Source organism: Panthera leo, chromosome D3 (assembly GCF_018350215.1).
Source record: "Panthera leo isolate Ple1 chromosome D3, P.leo_Ple1_pat1.1, whole genome shotgun sequence".
Lineage (NCBI taxonomy): Eukaryota > Metazoa > Chordata > Mammalia > Carnivora > Felidae > Panthera > Panthera leo.
Genome location: NC_056690.1, coordinates 58,252,954 through 58,280,559, shown reverse-complemented (window position 1 = coordinate 58,280,559; position 27,606 = coordinate 58,252,954). Strand labels below are relative to the sequence as shown.

Here is a 27,606-nt window from a genome sequence, read left to right as displayed (position 1 = left end):
AGGATCTCTTTTGCATTGTTGGTGGGAATGCAAACTGGCGCGGCCACTATGGAAAACAGTATGGAGGTTCCTCAGAAAGTTAAAAATAGAATTACCCTACGACACAGCAATGGTACTACTAGGTATTTACCCAAAGGATATAAAAATACTGATTCAAAGGGACATACGCACCCTAATGTTTAAAACAGCATTATCAACAATAGCCCAATCATACTAAGAATCCACATGTCATCGACTAATGAATGGATAAGGAAAATGTGGTATGGAATGTACAATGGAATATTACTCAGCCATTGAAAAGAATGAAATCTTGGGACACCGGTGTGACTCAGCCCGTTAAGCATCTGACTCTTTATTTTGGCTCAGGTCATGATCTCACGATTGTCAGATCCAGCCCTGTATTGGGCTCTGTGCTGACAACATGGAGCCTGCTTGAGATTCTCTCTCTCCCTCTCTCTCTATCCCTTTACTGCTTGCACTCTCTCTTTCAAAATAAATAAATAAGCATAAAAAACTTTAAAAATACCTACAAAAAAAGAATGAAATCTTGCCATGTGCAAAAACACGGATGGAACTAGAGTGGTAATAAGCGAAATAAGTCAGTCAGAGAAAGACAAATATATGATTTCACTCACATGTGGAATTTAAGACACAAAACAGATGAACATAGAGGAAGGGGAAAAAAAAGAGAGGGAAGCAAATCACAACAGACTCTTAGCTATAGAGAACAAACTGAGGGTTAGATGGAGGGAAGGTGTTGGGGGATGGGCTAAATAGTGATGGGTATTAAGGAGGGTACTTGTGCTGAGCACTGGGTGATATATGTAAATGATGAATCACTAAAGTCTACTACTGAAACCAATATTATACTACATGTTAACTAACTAGAATTTAAATAAAATTTTGAAAAAAAAAGTGACAGAAAGCAATCTGAGAATGCAAACATTTGAAATTAAGAAAGAATCTTATAAATGTTTATAAACTATTCAAAGAGGAAATCACAAATTAGAAGACATTTTCAAATGAATAAAAACAAAAACAACATAAAAATTTATGGGATGCAGATAAAGGAGTTCTCAGAGGGAAATTTACAACTTTAAATGGCTATACAAAATTCCAAACCAATGAGCTAAATACCATTCTTAGGAAGTTAGAAAAAAATGCAAATTAAAACTGAAGTAAGTAGAAGGAAGGAAAAATAAACAGAAGGTGAGAAATAAATAATACTGAAAACAAACAATAAAGAAAATCTAATAAAAGTTGCTTTGATTTTTAATTTTTTTTTAATGTTTATTTTAGAGGGAGAGAGAGAGAGAGAGACAGAGCATGAGCAGGGAAGAGCAGAGAGAGAGGGAGACACAGAATCAGAAGCAGGCTCCAAGCTCTGAGCTGTCAGCACAGAGCCCAAAATGGGGATCAAACTCACGAACTGTGAGATCATGACCTGAGCCGAAGTCCAATGCTTAACCGACTGAGCCACCCCAGCACCCCAAAAGTTGCTTTGTTAAAGAAATCTATAAAATTGATCATAAAGAGACAATCATCAAAATAGAAAATGAAAAAGGAGCACATGGATACAATGCCACAGACATTAGCAAGTTGATAAAGTAATATTATAAACAACCTTATGCTATATATACACGACAATTTAAATGAAATAGACAAATTCCTTGAAATACAGAAATTACCAAAACTCACTGAAGGCAAAAGAGAAAATCTTAACACCTCAATGTCAATGAAATTGAAATAGTAATTAAAAACATCACCACAATGAAAACTCCATCCCTGATGGCTTCAGTAGTGAATTCTTTCAATGATTAAACAATAATGCAAAAATAGAAGAAAGAAAAGAAAAAACTTTCAGTCACTTAATGAAGCCAGAATTACTCTAATACCAAGATCAGACAAAACTATTACTAGAAAAGAAAATGACATATAAATATCCCTTATGAACATGCACAGTTTTAAGATATTGGGAAAAAATTAAAAAGAAGAAAAAAAAATCACAGCAATAACAAAATGGTCAGTTGCTTCTTGTTACCTGCTGCCAAGGTGTCCACATTCAATCATTGTCAACTGTAGACCAATTACACACAATGCTTCATAGGTGTTCACAGACATAACACAAAAATGAATCTTCCTTCGGAAAGATAACATTTAAAAGTTTTGAGGTAGAAATAAGAAAAAAACTAGAATCAAGTTTGCTGCTATCTTATGCCTCCCTCCAATGCAGATTTTAAGTAGTCTCCTACTGGTGTGAAAAAAAATATGAGAATCATCTTTATTTAAACTACAGGAGGAGAGTGTGACTATAAAATTTAGCAGTAGTATTCAGTGAGTGCAAAGCTGTTTCCTATTCAATATACTCAAATTATTTGCCTGATGGGCTATGGAAATTTTATCCTAAGCCAACAGAATATATATGATGGCTTAGGTTCATACACAGTTGTTCATCTTAACATAGCTCTCATCTCCCCAAACAACAATTTCTTAACAATTTAATGAGAATAAAGCCATAGTAAGATAATGTCTCTATTTCTTACATTCAGATTAGAAATATGAAGTGGCAGAAATAAAGGAGTAAATTTGGGACTCTGACTCATCTCCACATTCCTTAAACGGTTACATGACAATACAAGGGACCAAGCAGAAGTATCCATAAAGTCTTTTTTAAGAGTTTTTCACTCGAAAGTGTATGCAATTTAACATCCCAAAGTCTTTAATCTCCATGGTGTATTATTAAACAGCAGCCTGTCTAAAGGCACATTGCTATCTAAAACAGCACTGAAACAAACTGCCAGCCTGTTTGTAGGCGTCCTAGACTACAATTCTGAGACTTCGGCCACCTTGAATTTTAAAACCATCATTCTAAAATTTGGGTGTATAGTGGGTAATTGAGGGTCTACATCAGGGCTCTAATCCCAGTAAATTCTCATTATGTGAATTTTGAAACATTAACATCTATAAACTCATCTGAATATTCCTCATTTTTCATCCACTACACATTTTTCATTCTATACAATCAAAAACTCTCTATGATCAGAAGACAAATAGGCAATTCTAATACTGCTGGGTGTCACCAGAGCTCTGCCTTTCTTAAAATCCTCTCTGACTTCAACTGCAGTGAGGCACATGCTTGGGTCTCTGCCAGGTCAAGTGCCAACTACATTCTTCATTAAAAAATCATTTAAGGAACATTCATGTTTTTTTTTAATTTTTTTAACGTTTATTCATTTTTTGAGAGAGAGGGAGAGAGAAACAGAACGTCAGCGGGGGAGGGGCAGAGAGAAAGAGACAGACACAGAATCCCAAGCAGGCTCCAGGCTCTGAGCTGTCAGCACACAGCCTGATGTGGGGCTCGAACTCACGAACTGCGAGATCATGACTGAGCCACCCAGGAGCCCCAGGAACATTCATGTTCTAACTGCCACAAGGTAACTTTCAAGAAACTATCTTCTTAACAACAAAACAAACACAAAGAAATCCTACCAATACATTTTTGAAGCTGTGAGACGCCATCTCTGCAGTCAGAAGTTGGTAGTTGTGCTAAAGACATTTTTCCTCCTTAAAAAGAAAAGTTTTTATACAATAGGTTTCATTACAGGGATGTATTGATTGAAACTAGTTTCATTGCCACTAATGTTCTGCTTAATTTTAAAGATAACATAATATTGAACAGAATAATGTGTTCTATTAATAACATTTTATTGAAACGGTAAACTGATTTATTGCATTTGTTTGTCCACATAAGCACCCAGATCATTTGCCATAAATCTTCTTGAGTCTAAACACAACGCTGAGATGCGACTTGATAAAAATAAAAAGTTATCATAAAACATAATGAAAAATCCAATTGGAAAATTAAACAGTGCACCGCTCAGCTTCATGCTTTGTTTAGGGTGTGAAGCTTGAGAAGAAGATGAAACAGCTATGGTGGTTACTTCAAGTGGCCATTGTGAGTCTTCCTGTGGGGAAAACTACAGAAATAATTAAAATCTGTTGGAGGAAGTCTGGCCATTTAGCTTCTGAGGCAATTCGCTCTAATCTCATTGTTTGTACGTTTTCAAATAGTTTTTATTTCAAAATACTCTTAAGGTGAACTTCATTTTGTGGGGCTGAGAGGGGACAGAACTTCACACAAGACTTGTGTTCATACACTACAATACTTCTCACAGCTTCCGTTTTACCCAAACCCATTTCTATGTGAGTACATACATACAGGGGCATAGAAATGCACCAACTATTTCTGGCGGATGATACAGGAAAGGATGCTGTAAGGTCATTCCTCTTGGAGAGGTGACCCAAATACCATTTGGAAGGCAATGTTTGGACTTCATGGCCAAGCGGTAAGGTTACGTTCTACTATATATTTGCCCGTGGTTGTTTATCTGTAGCTGATTTCCAAGACACAGAAAACTGTTAAAGATCTCTTTTATATTATCTACCATTTAGAAAAATTCTTTTCTAAATTTACGTATGGCATTCTGGATATGATGAAGTCTAGTGCTGTAATCTTTCGGGCTAATTTTGCAAAAGAGAAGCAATTTAACTGTTTTCAAGAAATAGCAATGTTTGTAGCACACGTTTAAAAGCAGTATTACAGAAACCATAAGATAGATATTGGCTCAGGTATAAACTAGATTTAAGAGTTCAACATTTAAATAACCCAAATTTATTAACCAACACTCAAGAGTGCAATTATATCCCAGTTTACTGAATACTCACTACCTGGGTAAACCCTTCACCTACTGCATAACAAACCCTAATTTATTCAGCAGTCTCTTATTGGTGGAAATTTCCATATTGTGCCGATTAATGAGGCATGGCTCACTCTACCCTCCACCTAATAGTAAGATCTGGGAAGCTACAAATCATATTCTGCACTCCTTTGCAGCCATGGCTCTCGGTATCTTTGACGTTCTGCCTACTCCACATGATTTTGGAGGCCTCCTTCTGTTTGTCTCTGCTGGCAAGGACAAAGGAGAAAACATGAGAATTCTCCCCAGCAATAGCATCTCAGGGAATAATTTTTGGTTTTCTGGGTAAGCAGCAGCAGTTGTGGCAGCAGCAGAAGCACCAAGGACCAGCTGATCTGTCTTCCTAACCTCTAGATCTCAATGATGGGGCCTATTCTGTAGTTTTCTGTAGTCGGCTGTCCACCGACCTTGGAAGCATAGCTCCAGTGATGGTCTCAGAGCATGACTCCCCAAATGTATTAATTCTATATTGCTGTGAAGTCACTGCTGGAATTGCAACACAAAACCTGTTTCTTCAGCCCTTTTAAAGCTTTCATTCCTGGTATTAAATTTCTTCTTGCTTAAAACACCTAGAGTGGTTTCTCTTCTCCACAGAGTTTTTTGCTATTATAGCTGACCCTTGAACAACATGTGTTTGAACCATGTGGGTCCACTTATATGTGGATTTTTTTTCCAATAAATACAACACAGCACAGTAAATGTATTTTCTGTTCTGATTTTCTTAATAACATGTTCTTTCTAGCTTACTTTATTGTAGGAATACAGTATGTAATACATATAACATAAAAAGGATGTGCTAATCGTTTCTGTTATTTGTAAGGCTTCTGGTCAAGAGTAGGCTATTCGTAATTAAGTTTGGGGGGGGGGACTCAAAAGTTACATTGCAGATTTCCAACTGTGCAGGGTGTTGGCACCCCTAACCGCCACATTGTTCAAGAGTCCGTTATACTGACAATGTATTAACTTTTTTTCCTTTTAAAAATTATTACAATTTATAGACAATATGAATCACCCTTCTTAAGTATACAGCTCTTCAAGTTTTGATAAATGAATGCAGTTGGGTAAAAATCATAATAATCAAGATAGTTCTATCATACCACAAAATTCTCCATGATCAGAGTCAAGCTTTCCCCCACCCTCAGACCCTGATTTATTTCTGACTCTAGTTTTCCTTTCCTAGAATGTCACAGTAATGGACTCATATACTATGTAGTCTTTTGAGTCTGGCTTCTTTCACTTAGCATAATGCATTTGAGGTTCATGTAGGTAGTGTGTACATCAATAGTCTGTTCCTTTCTTTTCTCTCTCTCTCTCTCTCTCTCTCTCTCTCTTTTTTTTTTTTTTTTTTTTTTGCCAAGTAAGCTTATTTAGATTGCTGCTGGTTTTTAATGAATAGGAAAAAAGCCACTGTAAGCATTCACATGTAAGTGTCCATGTGAATATAAATTCACATTTCCCTTGGGTAAAAATCTAGAGGGCAATACAGGTAAAATATGGATCTGGCCTAGAGTGAAAGCAGTGAAGATTGTAAGAAAGGGTAGAAGTAAGTAATGGGCTGGATTTGGTAATGGATTGGATCTGGGGATGAGAGACAGAGAAAGAGAGATGTCAATGACTCCGAAGATGTATGTATTCCTGTGGGACAGAAAGAATGGGAGTGCCATTTACTGAGCTGGATAGATGAGGAAGTTACAGTTTCAAAGAGAAATGAAGAATTCAGTTTTAGTCATACTAAATTTGAGATGTTAGTGGACAGATCAAGTATATGGCTACTGTTAGCTGCATTAGACTGAAACCTTTTAAGGCAGAATCTATATCTTACTAATACGTGATTTCCTACGATCATAAGGGAATAGATTAGAAGATTTAGGGGTGTTTTTAACCCCTAAAATTCTGGAGTGACAATCAGGCTGTCACAGGTGCAAATGTACAGGTGCACTAAGCTTCCTGTATTCCACAAAACGCTATTTTGCAGGGTCCCCATAATTTCGATGAATATGGCATTGCTCTGCAAGAGCTAGGGTGAGCATGTATATACCAAAGCAATACCAGTTTTGTGAGAGCATGAGGCAATTTCATGGTTAGGGATCTTTTTATGTTGAATTTTCCTTTTATTGTTTCTGTCAATTATTGCTATGCCTCTGCCCTTTTAGGTCAGAACAAAAAGTTTTAGTTCTTGAGCTCTTTCTGTAGCATAATCTCTAAAGACAGCATCATTTTAATTGAGTTCCAAGTCTGGACACAGTGTTTTAGCTTTGATGTTGCCCCATAATCAGAAAAGGATCCCAAAGAGCTCTACCAACAGTACCTCTTATTCTTCCACAGAGTACACACTGCTGACCTCTATCACTTTCTCTTTAGTGGATCTGCAACCCTAGGCAATGGAGACTAAAGCAGTTACATCCTATGTGATCCAAGGTAAACGTAGAACTAGTGGAAGTTAATGTGACCAAATCCGGGTGCCAGAATGAAATACATTATGGTAGTGGCTGAAAAGTGCTTCATTAAAGAATCCCACAAAATGGTATCAACTTCTTTTAAGATATCTTTAGTCTTTTGAAATCAGGAGACTATAGATGCTGGAGAGGATGTGGAGAAACAGGAACCCTCTTGCACTGTTGGTGGGAATGCAAATTGGTGCAGCTGCTCTGGAAAGCAGTGTGGAGGTTCCTCAGAAAATTAAAAATAGACCTACCCTATGACCCAGCAATAGCACTGCTAGGAATTTATCCAAGGGATACAGGAGTACTGATGCACAGGGGCACCTGTACCCCAATGTTTATAGCAGCACTCTCAACAATAGCCAAATTATGGAAAGAGCCTAAATGTCCATCAACTGATGAATGGATAAAGAAATTGTGGTTTATATACACAATGGAATACTACGTGGCAATGAGAAAAAATGAAATATGGCCTTTTGTAGCAACGTGGATGGAACTGGAGAGTGTGATGCTAAGTGAAATAAGCCATACAGAGAAAGACAGATACCATATGGTTTCACTCTTATGTGGATCCTGAGAAACGTAACAGAAACCCATGGGGGAGGGGAAGGAAAAAAAAAAAAAAGAGGTTAGAGTGGGAGAGAGCCAAAGCATAAGAGACTGTTAAAAACTGAGAACAAACTGAGGGTTGATGGGGGGTGGGAGGGAGGGCAGGGTGGGTGATGGGTATTGAGGAGGGCACCTTTTGGGATGAGCACTGGGTGTTGTATGGAAACCAATTTGACAGTAAATTTCATATATTTAAAAAAAAAAAGATATCTTTAGTCTTTCAACAATTGGCAAATGTATGAGAATAGCCTAGTAATTCTGATGTCTGCCGATTTTATACTCCTCAACACACCAAGTATACTTCCTTCCAAATGTCTCTTTGCCCAGATATAACATGGTAAGTTTTTCCTTATTCTTTTCAAGGACTAAGACCTGCTCTTTAAAAAAAAAATTATTTTTAAGTAATCTCTACACCCAAAACGGGGCTCAAACTCACAACCTCAAGACCAAGAGTCATCTGCTCTACCGACTGAGCCAGCAAGGGGCCCGCTACGACCTGCTCTTGAAACTAATAGTCTTAAGTATACTCTTGCAAAGGCTCTTAAGATTTCAAAAAGAACTTTTACTCTGATTTGGGTCTTATGAAAGACTTATTCTTTTTGGTAGAGGCTGTTTTTCCCCTTATGAATTAGTTATTCTTTCCTCGTTCTTTGTATGTAATCTCTTATTCTTCCTTCTGGGACTCTGATGATATAAAAGTTAGGTCCTTAAGTCTCTGTTCATTTTTTTTTTTTTACCAACTTTTTTTTTCCTTTCTCTTAAGATTGACTAATTTTTACTGATCTATCTTCAAGTTTAGTGACTTTTCCTGTCACTCCATTATGCTGATGAGCCCACCCAGCAAATTTATTTTAGATACTGTACTTTTAGGCTCTAAAATTTCTATTCAGTTCTATTTAATAGTTTCTATTTCTCCACTGAGACCTCCCATCCATTCATTCCAAGCATGTTTACCTTTACGCTATGGAGAATTGCTAGAATACTTGTGTTACAGTCTTCACCTGGTAATGTCAATAATTGGGTGACCTTGGGTTGACATCTGTTAACTGTCTTCTTCCTTGAGAAATGGGTATAATTTTCTTCTTCTTCTTTTTTTTTTTTTTTTTGTAGGTAGCATTATTTTGAATTATATCATGGACATTTAAAATGTTATGTTGTGTTGGCTCTGAGTCCTGTGATCTGCTATAATCCGCTAGAGAATTTGTTTTAGTAGGCAATCAAGTAGGCAAATCAGTTAGGTTCAGACCACAGGTTCTTTCTGACCTTCTCTGAGCAGTGGTTCTAATTTAAGATCAGTTCTCGGAGTCTTTGGTATGCTGCTTTGGGTCTGCCTTATGCATGCACAATCTAGTTCTTACGCTGGTCATATACAAAATGAGGGGGCACCCTTACCCAGATCCCTCTTTTCTGAGGTGTCTGTCATGCTCTTTGGCTCACAGGGACCCACCATTTCTCCTAGTTCTTCTGTCAACAAAGGCAGCGTTTCCCCTTTAGCTTAGCAACTGGATCTTTCTTTGGGACAAAGCGGGGAAAGGGGAAAAAAAACCCAGGAATTCCCTCCATGTTCCTTAGACGGCTGGGCCCATTTCCTTGGATCTTCTCGCCAGAAAAATGAGGGTTCTATCAGAGTTTTAGTTGCCAGTGCCAAGCCTTGAGAGACAAGAAACAAATAAAAAACCAAAAAGTAGGAAACATCCCCAAACTGCCTCTCCAAGCTCGGACTTCTCATCGTCTTTTTCCTCTGCTTACTTATATAGTAGCTGCTCTTGCATTTTTTTTTTTTTCAACGTTTTTTTTTTTTTTTTTTTTATTTATTTTTGGGACAGAGAGAGACAGAGCATGAACGGGGGAGGGGCAGAGAGAGAGGGAGACACAGAATCGGAAACAGGCTCCAGGCTCCGAGCCATCAGCCCAGAGCCTGACGCGGGGCTCGAACTCACGGACCGCGAGATCGTGACCTGGCTGAAGTCGGACGCTTAACCGACTGCGCCACCCAGGCGCCCCAGCTGCTCTTGCATTTTGTCCAGAGCTCTTAGTTCTAATTAGCAGAAAAGGTAAGCTATAAGGTTTTAACCCATGACAGCAGAAGTATAAACTTTCTAAGTTATCTTTTATGAAAGTCTTAGAACTTTAAACTTCTATGGAAATCCTAGAAACTACCTGTACAAACCAAACCATAAAATCTTAAGAAGAAAACCGCCCCCCCCCAACAGAGAAGAAAACATATCCCTTCCTAAATCATGTTAATATAAAGCCATCATCAAGATGAAAAAGGGATTTTTCATAGCCAAGTGTCTGAAGTAATGAAGTCAGACTGCCAATTGGCCATGCTGTTATAGAGAAAAAGACCAAAATAATTCCTGAAGAAGTTTTTACTATTCTTTTTTTTTTTAAGTAACTTTTTGAGTGAGGAGTGAAGAAAGAAGGGGACAAACATAAGAAGCAGTGAGGAGTTTAATACTGGAAAGTCAAAGCATCAACCAGGAGCCTCAGGGCGATTTCCTTCCATGTGAACATCTTGCAGTGTCACAGACACAGACAGGAAAGCAAATCCAACGTGTGTGTCCAAGTGAGACACAGTCAGCATTCTGACAGATCCAAATGTCTAGCCTTGCGCATAAAGGATTTTCTTCTAAAACCTTGCCAAGATACTGCACCTTATCTTCAGTCTCCTGAAACAATGAAGGCTAGATGAAATACATATTATGATCTCTCCTGGAATTAGAAACAACATTAAAGGGTAAAGCAAAATAAAAAGGGCACTTCAGAGAAAATTCTTCAGCTTTCCTCAGTCTGCAAATGCTAATGTCAGAACTCCAGTCCAGAAACACAGAGCACTCCTCCTTCCCCATTCTGCTCCCCACCCTCCTCTCATTTAGTCACTCCTTCTTGATAAGGGCTGGTATACTAAGGGGGGTAAGATGATTCTCCCTCATACTATCTTCTCATAGCTTCCCAAGTGTGTATTTACTTTCTGTTTTTTAAGTTTAGAGCCACTTTAACAGACTCCATAATCAATGAGAACACATAAACATTCTCATCTACTCTGATAACTAAACAACTATGTTAGGATCCCAGCTCTATTCTAGCCGTAAATAATTGATGTTGAGCAACTTAATCTACCTGACCTCCATGAAAGAGGGTAACCATGGTGTCTACCTCCTCAGGTTAAGGGGTAAGAATTAAATATGTCAATATAGGGGCGCCTGGGTGGCTGAGTCGGTTGAGCGTCCGACTTCGGCTCAGGTCATGACCTCGCAGTTCGTGAGTTCAAGCCCCACATCGGGGCTGACGGCTCAGAGCCTGGAGCCTGCTTCAGATTCTGTCTCCCTCTCTCTCTGTCCCTTCCCCGCTCATGCTCTGTCTCTCACTGTCTCTCAAAAATGAATAAACATTAAAAAAATTTAAAAAAAAATAATTAAATACGTCAATATATATATGAAGAGTTTAAAATAGTATCTGGCACAGAGTAAGGGCTATGTAAATATCACCTATCATTGTTGCTGCTGTTATTATTAAAATAGCTATGAGTCTAACAAGGTAGAAAAGTAGAAAAAGAATATATTTTAGAGTCAAACAGAAGGTTTGATAGCATGCCTAACACTAACAATGTAACCTTGTATAAGTTCCTTCGCCTTAGAAAAGCTATCTCATCATTTGTGAAAAGGAGACAAGAATACCTACTTATGGAATTTTGAGGACTAATAAAAGATAGTGTTTATAAAACAAATTACACAGAGAGAAGTAATCAATAAATAATAAATAACCATGATTATTATCAACACCATCACCCAGCTTCTCTCCAAACAATAAGGAATTCTTCTGCCCTCTGAAGAAGTCATACATTTTAATTTGAGTTCTTTGAGGGAAGCCAGAAAAATGCAAATTTAATTTCACTGCAAACCACTAGTCAAAGGAGAACTTTCCCATATCCATGAAAAGGAGAAATAGGAGAAAGGTACATTTATCTAACATTTTTCCAGATCAAATCCTGGACAAAAGCACTTGGAATGATGATCTTGTTAGAGGTCTATGTAAGAACACATTAACAAGGCAGTTTTATTATATATGTACTGTTATTTTAAGAGCAATAACCTCACTTTGTTGCTTTACTAATGTATCAGTGATTTGTCTGTACTAAAATAGTTTTTGAGACTTGTAAAAATAAAATCAGAGCTTTGATTAAAAGTGGTGGACTGAACAGTAAAGGAATGGTAGGAAAGGAATATAAAAAGGTACAGACACACAGCATTAAAAACATAGAAAATATAATCCTAACAAAACTTTGGATTTTGGAAAGTAGGTAGATGAATCGGTAACTGAGTTAGCACGAACAAAACAGAGTCCTAATTCAGAAGCAGACTGACTGGTATTATCCCAGGAATGGGAAACACTGATCATTACTAAAAATGAGGGTGGTAGTGAGGCTGAAAAGAGAAGTGTTGATTCTAAGTCTCTTTAAGGAGACAAGAGGTTTCAGAGGAGATGAGTTTTTAAAAGAAAGAAAGCATATAAGCTAAAATAAGCAGACTGAGAAGTCAAGAAAGCACTCTAGACTATGGAAACCACATGCAGCAGCAGAAATAAAGAGAGATGAAATTTTTTTCAAAAGTAGAGCATTAAAAATCACAAGATACTAGGAGTCAATCTATGCTCTGCAACTAATGACGACGTGAACCACAGTACCTGAGTTTCCACTTCTGTGAATGAAGGACCCAGGGTTCACAACAGTATCACCTGAGGACAGAATACCTTCTCAAAAATCATGTCTGGAGTCCCATCCACTGAAATTGGTTTCTGGCTATGTGTGTTATAGGAAAAGCCCCCCCATCACAGAAGAAGGTGCTCTCAAAAACTCATTTCTAATGTCAACACTTTAAACTTCAAAATAATGAAGAAGCATAACTATAATTAAGCTCACTCAACAGAAACCTACTGTGAGCTTTCCTTTACACAGTCTTGAAGCACACCAGGGACAGGCATAGAAGACTAACAATATGAATTCACTCCACTAATGATCACTTGTCAAATGAATGAATGTATCCACGGTAGTATTGTCATGAGTTTAATTTTATAACTTCAATTAAATACGTTCATTTCCAATAAACTCCTATAGGATACAAGCCTTCTTGATGTGGGAAGTTTATAAACGGGTTCATAAACGATATAACTAATATTCATAAGTCTATCCTAGATGTCCAGCTAACTGACTGCTTTGATATTGCTGTTTCCCACGATTGTTTTAATTCTTCTGTCAGGGAATCCCAGCCTTAGCTTTTCTTTGTTTACTCTTCTTTTTATATTATTTGAAAGGTAATAAATGAACAGAGAAGTAAAAATGCAGTTAGAGGAGGAAGTATCATGAAAAGCAAAAGCTTCTCTTTTCCCTACTCCCAATCCATTGACAGAGGTAAACCCTTCTCCGTTTCTGACTTTAGTTATTCTTGTGTAGCCTCCACAACTTTACTATATATAGGCCTCTATTTCATCAATTGCGGTTATGTATTCATTAAGGAGACTCAGCATTTCCTCACCATGAAAGAGGTAGACTTTAGCTCACTTACGCTACTACATTCTTTTAAATTTTTCCTAGCCATGTTTTTATCTTCAGTTCTCTACATTACCTTTCTAACTTGGAATGATAATTATGAGCTCTACTTGGCCATTCCTTTAGACTGTATCTCCTGACTCCCCAGTCTATAAAATGACAAAGTTCGTATCCATATTTCCTTCTACCTCTATGCCTCCCCATCACTATCCAGCTTTTAACACAAAGCCATCTCTTTCACATCTTCCAGGTTTTAGCATCTGTAATTCTCAGAAACAATGATTGGATCTTCCACACTTTGTTTACAGACTTATTATGAAAATGGAAAGTCTACAAACAAAACATAGGTAAAGACCTGTCACAGCAGAGACAGCATATGTAATACGATTAATCAGAAGTAAGATGTCAGCATATGGTCACTAAACCAGATACTTGAAAGGGAGTGTTGTAAGTGTAGAGGTCAATGGCATTGCCTTGCTAACATTCAACTCCTCAGAATTATGCCTCATTTTGGTTTACTTCATTTTGAACCATCACTTTCCTGCTCAGTTTTTCATTTTTACTACATTTCTAAGTAACTCCTTCTCCCAGTTGGTAAGAATACTTGCTGTTCCTTTTGCCTAAAACATTCTTCCTAGGCTCTATATGCTGGCTTGTAATATTTGAGGTCCCAGCTCAAGTGCTATCTCCTCACCAAAGGAGTGCAGCTGTTTAATCATATTATTTGTAGAAATGCTGAATTAAATACTGATTTGCTCTTAAGTTGCTTCTTTTCAGAACTGCTGCATGGCTGTGCTCCAGCAAAATAAAAAAAAAAAAAAAAAAAAAAAAAGGATCCAGGAAAGATGAACATATAGCGTGTAAGAAACACTGGAACTAATCCAAAAGTAAAAAGTGAAGAAAGGTGACATGTGGAAAAAAATGCAAGTGGACTCTTGCCTCACATCAATCCCCAAAATCAATTCCAGGTGAATTATAAAGCTGCATATCAAAGGCAGAACTATAAAACATTTAGAAGATGATGTACAAGAGTATTTTATGCCTTGGAGGAGAGAAAGACCCTAAAAGCACAAAGCATAAAAGATGTTAAATTCAACAATTTTAAAATTAGGAACTTCTATTTAGCACAAACACCAGAAAGACAGTGAACGATAAGCCACAAACTGGCCAAACATGTTTGTTAACACATACAGCCAACAGAGGAAAACATCCAGAGTATGTGAAGAAGTTCTACAAATCAATATGAGAAGACAAACTACCCAAAAGAAAAGTGGGCAAAACCTGAAAGGGTATTTCACTGAAAAGGAAAGTGACAGTATACATGTGGAAAGATGCTCGATTCCCCTAGAAGTCTGAGAAATATAAACGAAGGTGACTATGAGGTACCCTTTGCGCTAGTCTATTCCACAGGCGGCCCCAGAAAAACCATCCCTCCCAGCAGTCCCCTCCAGCCGACCCTGATCTGGCCCAGTCACTCACTTTACCCAACAGCAATATGCCAGTTGCTGTGGACCAAATCTGTAAAAAGACTTGACAGCTTCCATTCCCGCAAGAAGCCCCGAACCTGCGGTAAGAAGTCTAGCCACTTTGCTGATGAACCACAGGGAGAGGTTACCCGGGAAGAGGAAGAGAGACCCAGCCGTGCCAGTATCACAGCCACTAGGCCACTGGCATGCAGCCTCATAGGTGACCGCAGACAAGGCTGGCAGAATAAATATACAGCTGAACCTAGCTCAAATTGTTTGTCTAAGTTTGGGGGTGGTATGTTAAGCTGCAATAGATGGCTAAAACAAAAAGTCATTTGACTGTTTTCATCTTCCAACAACCTGAAAGCTAAAAAAGCTGTCAAATATCCTGAGGAAAGGAATCCATTCACTAGTCATAACACTTTTCGAGAGCATATACTAATAAGCAGTTGTGGTTAGTTAACTAAATTTCCAAATACTTATTAGATGCCTTTGGTATAGAGAAGAATTTATATGGCAGAAAAAAATGTCATGATTCAAAATAATAAAAGACAGATTCTAAATCTTAATTGCCAACTATAATGAAATGATTCAACCATGTTACAGCCAATAGAACACTACAAAGACATTATGGAAAATGCCAAAATATAATGTTAAGAATCCAAAGTTGTAAGTACACAACAATTAGAATTATATTTTTCAAATACACAGATAAAATACACAGGGAAATCATAAGGATTATGAATTTTTTCTTAAGCTGTTTTCCAAATTTACTATAATATAGTTAAATTACTTTTATAATTAAAACCCTATATTTTTTAAATAAATTAAGGATCAATGAATGAATGGGTAGAACAGATAAGAATGAGGAGTAAGGGGAGCTATTAATTTTTTGAAGATCTAGAAATCACTATTAACTGTTAACACAAGGAGCTACCTCAATTGAGGGCAAAGCAAAGGCTACCATTCTTCAACATATCTACTTTTAATATATGAGTTACTTTGTTCTTTCAGTAAGCACCTGTGATTTGTCAATATCTATCATTTCAAAACATTTTTATATTCTTTGAACACATATTTCCACTTCAGGGAATTTACCCAATAGAAACACTCAGAAACATATTCAAAACTATATGTACAAGGAATGTTCACTGCAGTATTTTTTGTAATAGTAGCAAATTAGAAAGAACCCAAATATATATCAACAAGACTGATTAATTAAATTATGATACATCTATACACTAAAATACTGAATGGACTTTAAAAAGAATGCCATGAATACATATATGTACTCCCCTTGAAAGCATATGAAACATATTATTAAGGAAATAAAATGACAAAAATTGCATGTATAGAATTAACCTACTTTTCTAAAATTACAGTATTAGATCTGCAGAGAAAAAAATCTGGAATAGTATACATTAAAGTTAACGGTAGTTACTGCTGAGGAAGGAGAATACAGAGGACTTGGAATTAATATCCCATATATTTTTGAATTGCTTAAATATTCTAAGACCAAAATATGTTAGTATAACAATTACACAGAAATAATAAACTATCTTAAAAAAATCTGTCTTTCCTGGCATGTGTTCACAATGATGAAATATTAATTCCTCAGCTTTTTCTGGAGTTCCTGGGGCTGAACCTCTCTTCTTAATGATTTAAAGAAACCAAAGAGCCATGTTTAGATGGGAATAAAAGCAGAAAAAAATTGGGAAAAAAAAGTTGAGTGGGGGCTTCTGTCAGTCCCTCCAAACTTACCCACGTTCCCTCCCTGGTGCCCCATCTAAGAGCAAATGCTAGTTTGGATGGACCACAGATCGGAGCTTAGGCAGCAATTCTGATGAACCCAGCAATCTATTTTATAGAATGCCCTTTTTCCTTGTGCTCTAAACCAAATGAACATTGGTGGTTACAAAAATGTTATTCTTAGAAGATGGAAAACCCTTTATTCACCAATCTCAATCTCATTCTCAAAGCACACAGTGCTGGTGACTACAGGACCTCAGGACTGACAGAAATGAAAACGAGGTGTGATGATCAATCCCTAAACTGACAGTACGTAACAATAACAGTGATAACAGTTGGGAAGGGGCTGGATAGCATGTAGTGCATGCAAGGTAAAAATGTATTTGTTTTCCATTTATTAACTCATTCAATCTTGACAGATACCCTATAAGTTATATTCCCTTCATTTTCTGCATTTTACAGATGAGGAAATTGATGCTTGCTGATGTTAAGTAACTTGCCCAAGGTCACAGTAAGTGACAGAGCTTACTGTATAAAAACCTCAACATTCTAGCTCCAAAGTTCATGCTCTTTGCAGGCATTCAGAAGGAATCCTTGAGGAATGAGCAGAAAAATTCTTGTCTACCAAAAAGCAAGCCCTACAGCAAGACTATAACTATAAATCAATACCCCCAAATATAGCTTAAGGAAGTACAATGCTGTAGCTTGTCAAATGGTCACTTATAAAATCTTTCACACACACAATATTTAAAAACCATGAATTGTAATCTAGGCTATAGCCGAATGCCTAACATTTCTAACTCATGGTGATGGCTGTCTATTCACTGGTCAGGAGAGTAGTAATTTATTGCAGAGTAAACCAATGAATGTGCACAATGTCTAGCCATATCCTGTTAACAGGCAAGGCAAAAAAGAAGAATTAAAACATGGAAGTTTCAGGTTTTATAGCTGTTTCTTCAGTCTATATTCCCTTATATAAAGGTGTCATAGTTACACATTTAAAAGTCAAATTATCTGGAGAAAAGAGTCATATAAAATTTACTTTCAGAACTGATTCAGCCTATTGCCATCAGAGCTGATTGCTCTTATATGTAAACTTCAGTCAAGTTTCTGCCAGTCTGAAAATAAAAAGACTGACATTTAAAAAGTGTATAATGTGTCATTACAAAGAAATTAAAATGAGAGCATTTCTACTTGTCAGGAATACACAGTTTGTTAGGGTAATGACTATAGTAACTGCTTACAAGTTTCTTTTATGAGTACTAAATATATCACGTACCGTGGGAAGAGATAAAGCTGAACCAGGGCTGGAGAATTTACTTGGATCATAACAAGGCCAGGCAACTAGAACTTGAAAGGAAAATCATGCAGTTCTTTTTTTAAAAGACAGTTTTATTGAGGTATAACTGACATGTAATAAACTGTACATATTTAAATTGTACAAGTTGATCAGTGTTGGCATCTGTATATATCCAGGAACCACCACCACAATCAAGATAATGAACTCTATAATCTCCAAAAGTCTCTTTGTGTCCTTTTGTAACCTCTTGTACTTACTCCCTTACTCCTGCACCTGCCTAACTGGGTGAACACTAATCTACTTTCTGTCGTTAGAGATTATTTGGCTTTTTCTAGAGTTTTATATTAATGGAATTACACAGTTTGTAATTTTTAAGTCTGCATCCTTTAACTCAGCTTAATTATTTTGACCTTTATCCATGTTTTTGCACGTATTAGTAGTTCCTTTTTATTGCTGAGTAGTATTCCATTATATGGATGTGCCACAATTTATCAGTGCACTTGCTAATAATATGTGGGTTGTTTCAAGTTTGGGGCCATAAAAAATAAAGCTGCTGGGAACAATAGTATGTGGATGTATACTTCTATTTCTCTTGGGAAATAGTAAATAGTAAAATGGATGGATCATACAGTAGGTGTGTGTTTTTGCAAAGTTGTCACACACATTTTGCATTCTGATCAGCGGTGCAGGAGGCTTCCAGTTCCTCCACATCTTTGTCTCATGGGGTAAGCTTTTAAAATTTTGACCAATAGCCATGTTTCTTATAGTTGCGTAGTAGTACATTATTGTAGTTTTCATGTTCATTTCCCTAATTATTAATGATGTTGAGCATCTTTTTGGGTGCCTATTTGCCATCTATGCATCTTCTCTTGTGAAGCACCTGTCTTAATCTTTTGCCTGTTGTTTTAATTCAGTGGTTTGTTTTCTTGTCACTGAGGTTTGTTTTTTGGTTGTTTTTTTGTTTGTTTTTTAAGATCTTTTTATATTCTGGAGGAATTCTTTATCAGACCTTTGTATTCCAAATGTTTTCTCTCAGCCCGCAGCTTGTCTTTTCTTTCTTTTAACAGATTTTTTAAAAACAGAAGTTTTTAATTTTGATGAAATCCAATTTCTCAATTGATTTTGTTGTTGTTTTATGGATAGTGTGTCTGACGTTGTAGCTAATGAATATATGACTAACCCAAAGTTGCAAAGATTTTCCCCCGGAAGTTTTATAGTTTTTGGTTTTACATTTATGTCTATGATGATCCATAAGAGAAGATCTAGCCAGAATACTCGAATGCCCCATGAGTTAATTTTACCCCTCTGGCTGATAGGAGAAGGCACTATTCCTAATTGTTACTTTACTGATACTAATTCTGAAATGAAACAGATGCTTTCTTTGAAAAGTTCCCATCCCTTGCTCCTCACCAATTAGGTTTTCCTTGTTAGTCGGAATGAACTCCAAAATAACAGTACTTCCTACTACCTCTTTACCTTCATTTAGGCCAAACATCATTAGATATTTCAAATTTATAACAATAAGTCTTCTAGCATATGACCAGCATATTTGGAGTCCCTGTTACTGTCTCATTTCCATGGCAACCGTTACTCAGTTTTTAGGGTAGCATCATCTACTTCCTATTCTGTAGACTCCCACAGTGATATTACTGCCCCATCTTTTTCCTGTTCCCTTTACCCAAATGCTTTTAACTGTGATTCTGCTTACAAAATAAAAAAGTTTCTTCATTCTCAAATTCTTAAATCAGTTGTAAGTGCGAGTTGACATTTAGACCTGATTTAAAGGCCCAATTTATTTCTCATTTGGCTTATATAATGCCTACAGTTTATATCTATGATAGGCATAAGAGCTTCTCGAAGGTGCTATAGTTCACCTCTAAGGTTTCTGAGATAGCATCCATGCTATCTTCTTTCAAGGCATTACTAGCGTGGAGCTGAGGGAGGAAGAAATCTGTGGTTAAAGGCTCAGATGCAGCTGTGATACCACACTCTTGGAGAACTGATGAAAGTAAATCCAAAAATAAAAAACAGTGACAAGGTTCAAGACTGACCTCTAAGGAAAAGAATATCCATTGTTGATCACTTGATAAGAGAAACAACAGCAGGAAGGATTAAGAGGAAAGATTTGCTGCTCTATCCTACAAGAAGTTGACGTAGCCCCATTAGCCAAAAGAGTAGATGTGTAGTACACGATATTTCTAGTAATCTCTAAGGAACACTAATGTTCAACGAAAAGAGAGTAAATAGACTAGACAAAAGGAAAGTTAAAATAGGCTAAAATTACCAAGTCTGAATGTTGATGAGGCATATCCAGATGTAGAAAAGAGTTATTAACACAGCAGGCCCAAGACTGCTATCCTTAGAAAACCCTGCTGGCAAGGCTGGCCCTTGACTGCCACTATGGGAACTTGGATTTGGGGAGGATTTTCACCATTCCCTAACTGATAATGGTATTTTACCATGCCCACATGGCTTACATAAACAACATCGCTTATGCTGACCATTCGCTTTCCTTCTACAAGTCTGGAAATCAGTACATGCTCAGCAAAGGGAGCCTGCGTGACCAGCCCTCACTAAAAACCTCAAGCACCGAGTCTCTTATGAGCTTCCCTCATAGAGAGCACTTCCTATATGTTAAATGCAGAGAAATTAAGCATCCTATTAACTCCACTTGGACAATATTCTTACAAGATTGTATCTGATTTACTCCAAATTTCACCCCATGTACCTTTTCCTTTTGTTGATTTTGCTTTACATCCTTTCGCTGTAAAAAATTAGCTGTGAATATGACTATATGCTGAGTCTTAGGGATTCTCTTAGTGAGTCACCAAACCACTCCCTAGTGGGGTGGTCATGGGAATGCCGATACACTCAGTTTCTGGGTTTAACAGATTAATATGGTCCCTTGTTTAAAAAAATGTGAAGTCAAGGTGGCATCAGTTCCAGCTGGGTGTTCACCTCTATGAGCCAGTGCTCTCAGTACTCGGGCAAATGCTCTGAAAGAAGAGGCACCAAGCAAGCAAGATTCATTTATGTAGCAGAGTGAGGATAGAGAAAAAACAGCAGGCACTCAACCTGTCAAGCATGCAGGCTTTCATCAAGCACTTATTTCATGCCCAAAGTAGAGCAGAATGCTTAAGCCTAAACATCTTTGAGAACTCTTAATGCTGCACAAAGGTATAAGTCAAACAAAGTAACAGATTTATGAATCAACAGAGCATTAAACTGAAAAAGTTAGTGACTTGACTCAATCTGGAAGAACTGAAGTTATCAACATGGTTAGCTAACCAATGAGAATAGTATTACCTCCCAATATCAGTAAAAGGCTTTATTGGAGGAACAATGGACTGACGCCTCAATGCTAAAAAGTGCTGTATTCAGGGAGACACACAGGTTACCTTTTATGTTTATACTTCCTTCTAGCCTGTTCTCTTAACATGCTGCCTCCATAAGTAGTATATTTATATGTGACTGATTAAAAAGCATGATTCTCACTCTTAAAAATGCTATTAAAGTAACCAGGAAGGCACAACACTCTAAGGACTGTTTATCAGGGGTTTTTTCTAAATCAATATCCTATTTCAAATGAAATAAATTGACTTAGAAAAGCAGAGATCACTCCTATGGCCTGGGAGATTAACATCATATAACAACAAAAGTCAAACGTTAAACTCCAATTCCTAAATTTACCTGACTGTTCCACTCAGAGATTTCCTCCAGTTCAGTATTCTTAAGATTTAGCATCACAAGATTTAGAGCTGGAAGGAACCTTAGGTACCATCAAATCTATTCCAATGTTTGACAAAAGAGACTTAATGTATCCCTCCTATGGCAGTTAAAATAGAATATCTTGCATTATTTTCTTTTCTATCCATCTATCCAGCTACCCATCCTTCTTTCCTTTCTTTCCTCCTTTTCCTGTCCTTATATCCCTTCTGTCTCTTTAATCAGAATAAGTCATTAAAAGAGAAGTCCTGCATCTAATTTGGGTTTTCAGTAGCTAATGTTGCAACCTATAAAAATCAGTCTTGCAGTAATTATATTTAATTGTGACACTGGAAATTTCATTGAGTTTGATTCACTATTATTTAACTATGAAATCTGCTATGAATGGAAAGGTAAAAACATATGCAATATATCACAGATTCTTTCTAAAAAGGACCGATCTCACTCAAGCTAAGAAGCACAGCTATGACTAGTTCATCTCTTTAAATAGTAAACTTACTGATTATGGGAACTTATAAACTTCTCATATTTGGGCATTAGTCATCACTTCAGAAGACCACTGTCCAATCTGGTAGTCAGTAGCCATGTGTGGCTAGTAAAATTAAAATTAATTAAAATTAAATGAAAAATTCAGTCTCATTAGCCCCATTTCGAGTGCTCATGTGTTGCCATATTGGACAATGCACACAGAGAAGAGTGCCATAGTCACAGATACCTCTACTGGACACCACTGCTCCAGGTGATATTCCACTAATGAGGTACTTAGATTCACAACTGTTTTGCTTTTATTCCATGATGTGCCTAATCCAGGGGCTTTCTGTGAAGACAAACAGTAAGCGTATATCTAAGACACATATAGAAAATTATAGGTATAAAAGATAAACAACAGAGTTTTTAAAGTAGCCATGTAGTAGGACTTTCAAAATTATTTCTCTAAAAGACATAGATTTGGCCCTTAGTTCTAACTGAAGGGGGAAAAAAGCTTTATTATTTTTTAAATTATTATTTTTTATTTGTAAAAGTTATTTAGAAACAAGATCAACTGGGTGAAGATGGTCAAAAGGTTTAACTTCCAGTTATAAGAAAATTAAATCCTGAAGATATAATGTACAACATGATGACTATAGTTATCAATGCAGTATTATATATTTGAAAGTTGCTAAGAGAGTAGATCCTAAAAGTTCTCATCCCAAAGAAAAAAACATTTGTAAGTATTTGAGGTGATGCACAATAACTAAACTTAGAGTAATAATTTTGCAACATATACATATCAAATCATTATGTTGCACATCTTAAACTTATGTAATGTTTTATGTCAGTTACATCTCAATAACACTAGAAAAAGAATATGAGTAAGCGAAAAAATGAGTAAGAGAAAAAAAAGAATACCAAACAATAAAAAATTCTAAAAACAAAGTACATCAAAATTCACATGCCCTTTACCCAGATTTATATATTATTACATTATACCTCATTTTCTTCACCATTTGCATATTTAGACATTTGTGAACACACACATATGCAACATTTTTCTGAATTACTTGAGAATAACTTACATACATCATGACTCTGTATCCTGAAATACTTCAGTGACCATTTCTTATGAATAGGAATATTCTCTTACATAACCACAGTACAGTTATTAATTCCATAAATTTTATGTAATCTACCAACAACATTCTGAATTTCTGATATTTCCATCAACATTAGAAGATATAGTCTAGGGTCAGATACTGCATTTGTCATACTCATTAAAAACTTTTTTGGCGGGCGCGTGGGTGGCTCAGTCAGTTAAGCGTCTGACTTTGGCTCAGGTCATGATCTCATAGCTCATGACTTCAAGCCCCATGTCGGGCTCTGTGCTGACAGCTCAGAGTCTGGAGCCTGCTTCGGATTCTGTGTCTCCCTCTCTCTCTGTCCCTCTCCCACTCATGCTATATGTCTGTCTGTCTGTCTCTCTTTCTCTCTCTCAAAAATGAATAAACATTAATAAAAAAGTTAAAAAAAATTTTTTTAATGTTTAGTTATTTTTGAGAGAGAGAGAGAGAGAGAGAGAGACAGAAAGAGAGGGAGACAGAATCTGAAGCAGGCTCTGTGCTGTCAGTGCAAAGCCCGACATGGGGCTCTAATCCACGAACCATGAGATCATGATCTGAGCCAAAGTCGGATGCTCAACCAACTGAGCCACCCAGGTACCCTCAACTGTCAGATGTCTTAATTCTCCTTTTATCTGAAATATTTCCACAGCTTTTGTCTTTTATGACATTTCCATTTTTGAAGTAGATAGTCCCCCATTTAGTAAAAAGGCTCATCATTTTGTGTTTGATGTTTCTTTGAGATTTAGATTCAGGTTATGTGTTCTCAATGGGAACACTGAATAGATGATGTGTTTTCATGGTTTAACACAAGAGTCCACCAGGCATTCTTGGGATATGTTAATTTTGACTACTTGGACAATTTTTCCACACTGTATGCTTACCAAGTGATTTTACCCTTACAATTAATAAGCAATGTAAAGGGAGATATTTAAAGACCATGCAAATATCCTGATCTTCCTTCTCATTTGCCCCTAGACTGAGCAGCCATTGATGACTCTTGCTTGATTCAGTTTTTTCATGATGATTTCAAAATAATAATTTTTCAACTTTAGCACTTCATCCACATTTACCAGTTCACACTATACTGTAAATAAAAACCCTCCTTCCTCCCCCATCCATGTATGTGTATGTATGTTTGTATGTTCGTATGTATGTTTCTATCTATCTATCTATCTATCTATCTATCTATCTATCTATCTATCACAGGTATGGACCCATGATGTCTATTCCCCCCAATAGTGTATAATTCACTTCTGTTCTTCTGTTATTAATTATTTAGCTTATTTAAGTTATTATGTAAGACAGTTCCTATATTAGGTGATATTGTTTAAAAATGAGGTGATGACTGTGTTATTAACATAATCTCCAACTGGCTGGAAATGTAAGGCCTGGTCCCTAATGACAAGAAAGTGGGGGACAGGCAGAGAAGGGGACAGGGAATGTGGAAGCCTGGATGGTGTGGATGTGTTCTCACATGAACATCAGACTCGTGAAAAGAAAGGACCTGGAATGAATGCAGCCACATGCTTTCCAGCTATAGCTGTTAGCCACAAAGGGAAATGTCCTAATTTATGTTTTGAAAACTGGCTTCTATTTAAGGGACAACATATGGTTAATGAGCTAAGTTTCTGTGCAGGAAAATTCCTGAGAAATTACAATGCAAAGCAAAATGGGGCAAAAATAAATGTGAAAGAATAACAAAAGTGGCAGCATTAATTGTATATGAATAGAATCAGGACTATAATTCAACACAAAGATATGTCATAGTAGTGTCTCAACTCCACCGTGACTTACTTTTTTCATCACCCAAACTAAGACCTATGCGGGGTTGTCTTACATGCTCCCCTTCACCATCCAATTCAATCAGTGCTCAAAGGTTCTAACGAAATGTGATTTTTTTCGACAGTTAATTCAGAGCCACAGGAAAGGGCAGACTTGTCATGAAAGAACTACCCTCAAAAAGGAAAAATCTCATGAAGTAAAGACTGGTTTCTGCAGGTGAAAATTTAGAGGTAAAATTTCTAGTTAGGTATATTCAAGATGACATTCATAGAAATTAATTTCAGTTTCAGAGGATGGTGTGCTTTAAAGACAGAAAAAGTAGAATCAGACCGACAATCCCATTGCCTGGAAGACCGGAAAACAGAGCTGCTGTCAGCAAGGAAAGCTCACTGGGTGGTCTTCTGAGTATGTGAGGCACATGTGTCACTCTGCAGACACAACCTTCACACAACAAACCCTGACACATAAGGGGAGTTCACCGGTGGTCAAACGAAAACAAAGTAGAGGGGAGGACTGCACTAGGGACAGAGAAATGAAGGAGAATTGAAGGATAAGAAAACAGAAGTTGGAATGGAAACAACCTCAGAGGCCTTCCTTTTCCCCTCTACTTCTCATCTTCTATCAAAGAAAATGAAAGACCAAAGTAGTTAAATGATTTACCCAAGTGTACACAGTTGAATTACAGAAAGAGCAAAAATTATGACCCCAAACTAATTTTCAACCAGGTAGCTGAAGTATAACGGCAAGAACACCAACCTTGAGATCACAAAATCTGGGTTTGAATCTTCACTACCACTGGCTCATTCAATGGGATTGGGCAAGTCATGGCACTTTATTAACACTTTGAAAGAAACTCACTGGCAGTCTAAGAAAACTGAGTTACCAGAGCTTTCTGTGAGTAGAGACTAGGTTAGCATTAATGGCTGTAAGTTAATGTTAAGAGGTCCCTAAAGTAGAGTTCTAAAATGTAAGTGGTAAGACCTATAGAAACCAGAGAGAACTTATTACCTCATTGTCCATGAGGGATAAAATTTCAAATAATACTGAGGATATAAACAGAGTAAATATACAGAAAAAAATACATTTGCATTATCTTCCCTGTTCTCTCTGCCCCAGAGTCTTTGAAACCCAACAATAAAAGTCTAGAAGTATTAAGGGACTAGACTCTTCAGGTAGAGTTTTGATAAAAGTATATGATAAAGTATCATATACTTTAGATACATTTTTTTAAGTTTATTTATTTATTTTGAGAGAGAGAGACAGAGAGACAGAGACAGAGAGAGGAGGGCTGATGGAGAATCTCAAGCAGGCTCCATACTGGCAGTGCTGATGTGAAGCTCAAACTCACAAACTATGAGATCATGACCTGATCCAAATACTTAGATACAATTTTATCAGACATGCATTTTATGAATATTTTCCCAGAGTTTGTGATTTGAATTTTCATTCTCACATCAGTGTCTTTAAAAAACTAGTTATTAATTTTGATGAAGTACAATTAACAGTTTTCCTTTTATGAATCATGCTTATGGTATTGATTCTAAGAATTTTTCCTTAGCCCAAAGTGAAAAGTTTTTTCTTTAATGTTTTCTTCTAGAAGTTTTATAGCTTTTATTGTTTTATATTTAAGTTTAGGTACAACTGACTATATATCAGGTCTAATTATGAATGCTATACTCTGTTCCATTGATCTTTTTGTTTATCTTTACATTACTACAATACTTTTATTACTGTACTTTAAAAATAAGATCCTTCACATTTCAACATGAATATCAGAATCAATTTCTACAAAAAAAAAAAAAAGGCTTCTGGAATTTCAGCTGGTCAAATCTATAGGTTTGAGGAGGACTGACATATTAATATTGGTTTTCTTATCCATAGACATGGTATATCTTTCCATAGATATCCAAGGACATGGTATATCTTTCCATAGAAATTTCCAAGTTCTTTTGCAAAGCAGTTGTCAGAGTATAGGTCACATCTATCTCTGAATGTTTCGTATATTTTGATTCAATTACCAAATGGTATTGTTTTTATTTAACAACTTAAAATGTTTTAAAGTTTCAATGTTCTACTTTATTGCTAACATATATATAATTGATCATAAAAAATTTTACTGTGGTAAAATACACATAAAATTTACTGTCTTAACTGTTTTTAAGTATGCAGTTCAGTGATATTAAATTGATAATACTGTGCAACCAGCACCATCATCCATCTTCCTAACTCTTTTCATTTTGTAAAACTGTAACTCTACACCCATTAAACAATAGCCCTCATTCCCCACCCTGCAGCTACTGGCAACAATTTTACTTTCTGTCTCTATGATTTTGATTATTCTAAGTAACTCATACAACTGTTATATAATTAATTTTTGTAAATTGATCTTGTACCTTGCAATCTTCCTAAACTCATACAACTTCTAGTAGCACTTTTGTTAATTAGTAAAAAGTCTCTGTGTACACTTACACTTTATGTAGACTTACATTTTGATCATGTTACCTTACTTTATAGTAAGTTTTAGTGCTTTTCCAATCTGTATGACTTTTTATTTCTTTTTGTATTGGCTAGAACTTACCATACAATGTTAAATAGAAGAAGTGGGAGAAAATAACTATGGCTTATTCCTG

The 27,606-nt window shown here is 36.5% G+C and overlaps 1 protein-coding gene across 7 annotated transcripts in view; it reads right to left on the bottom strand.

Moving 5' to 3' along the window:
• The window catches only part of KIAA1328 (KIAA1328 ortholog), a 348,418-nt gene that overhangs the window by 175,587 nt on the left and 145,225 nt on the right, over positions 1-27,606 (bottom strand). The window lies entirely within an intron of this gene.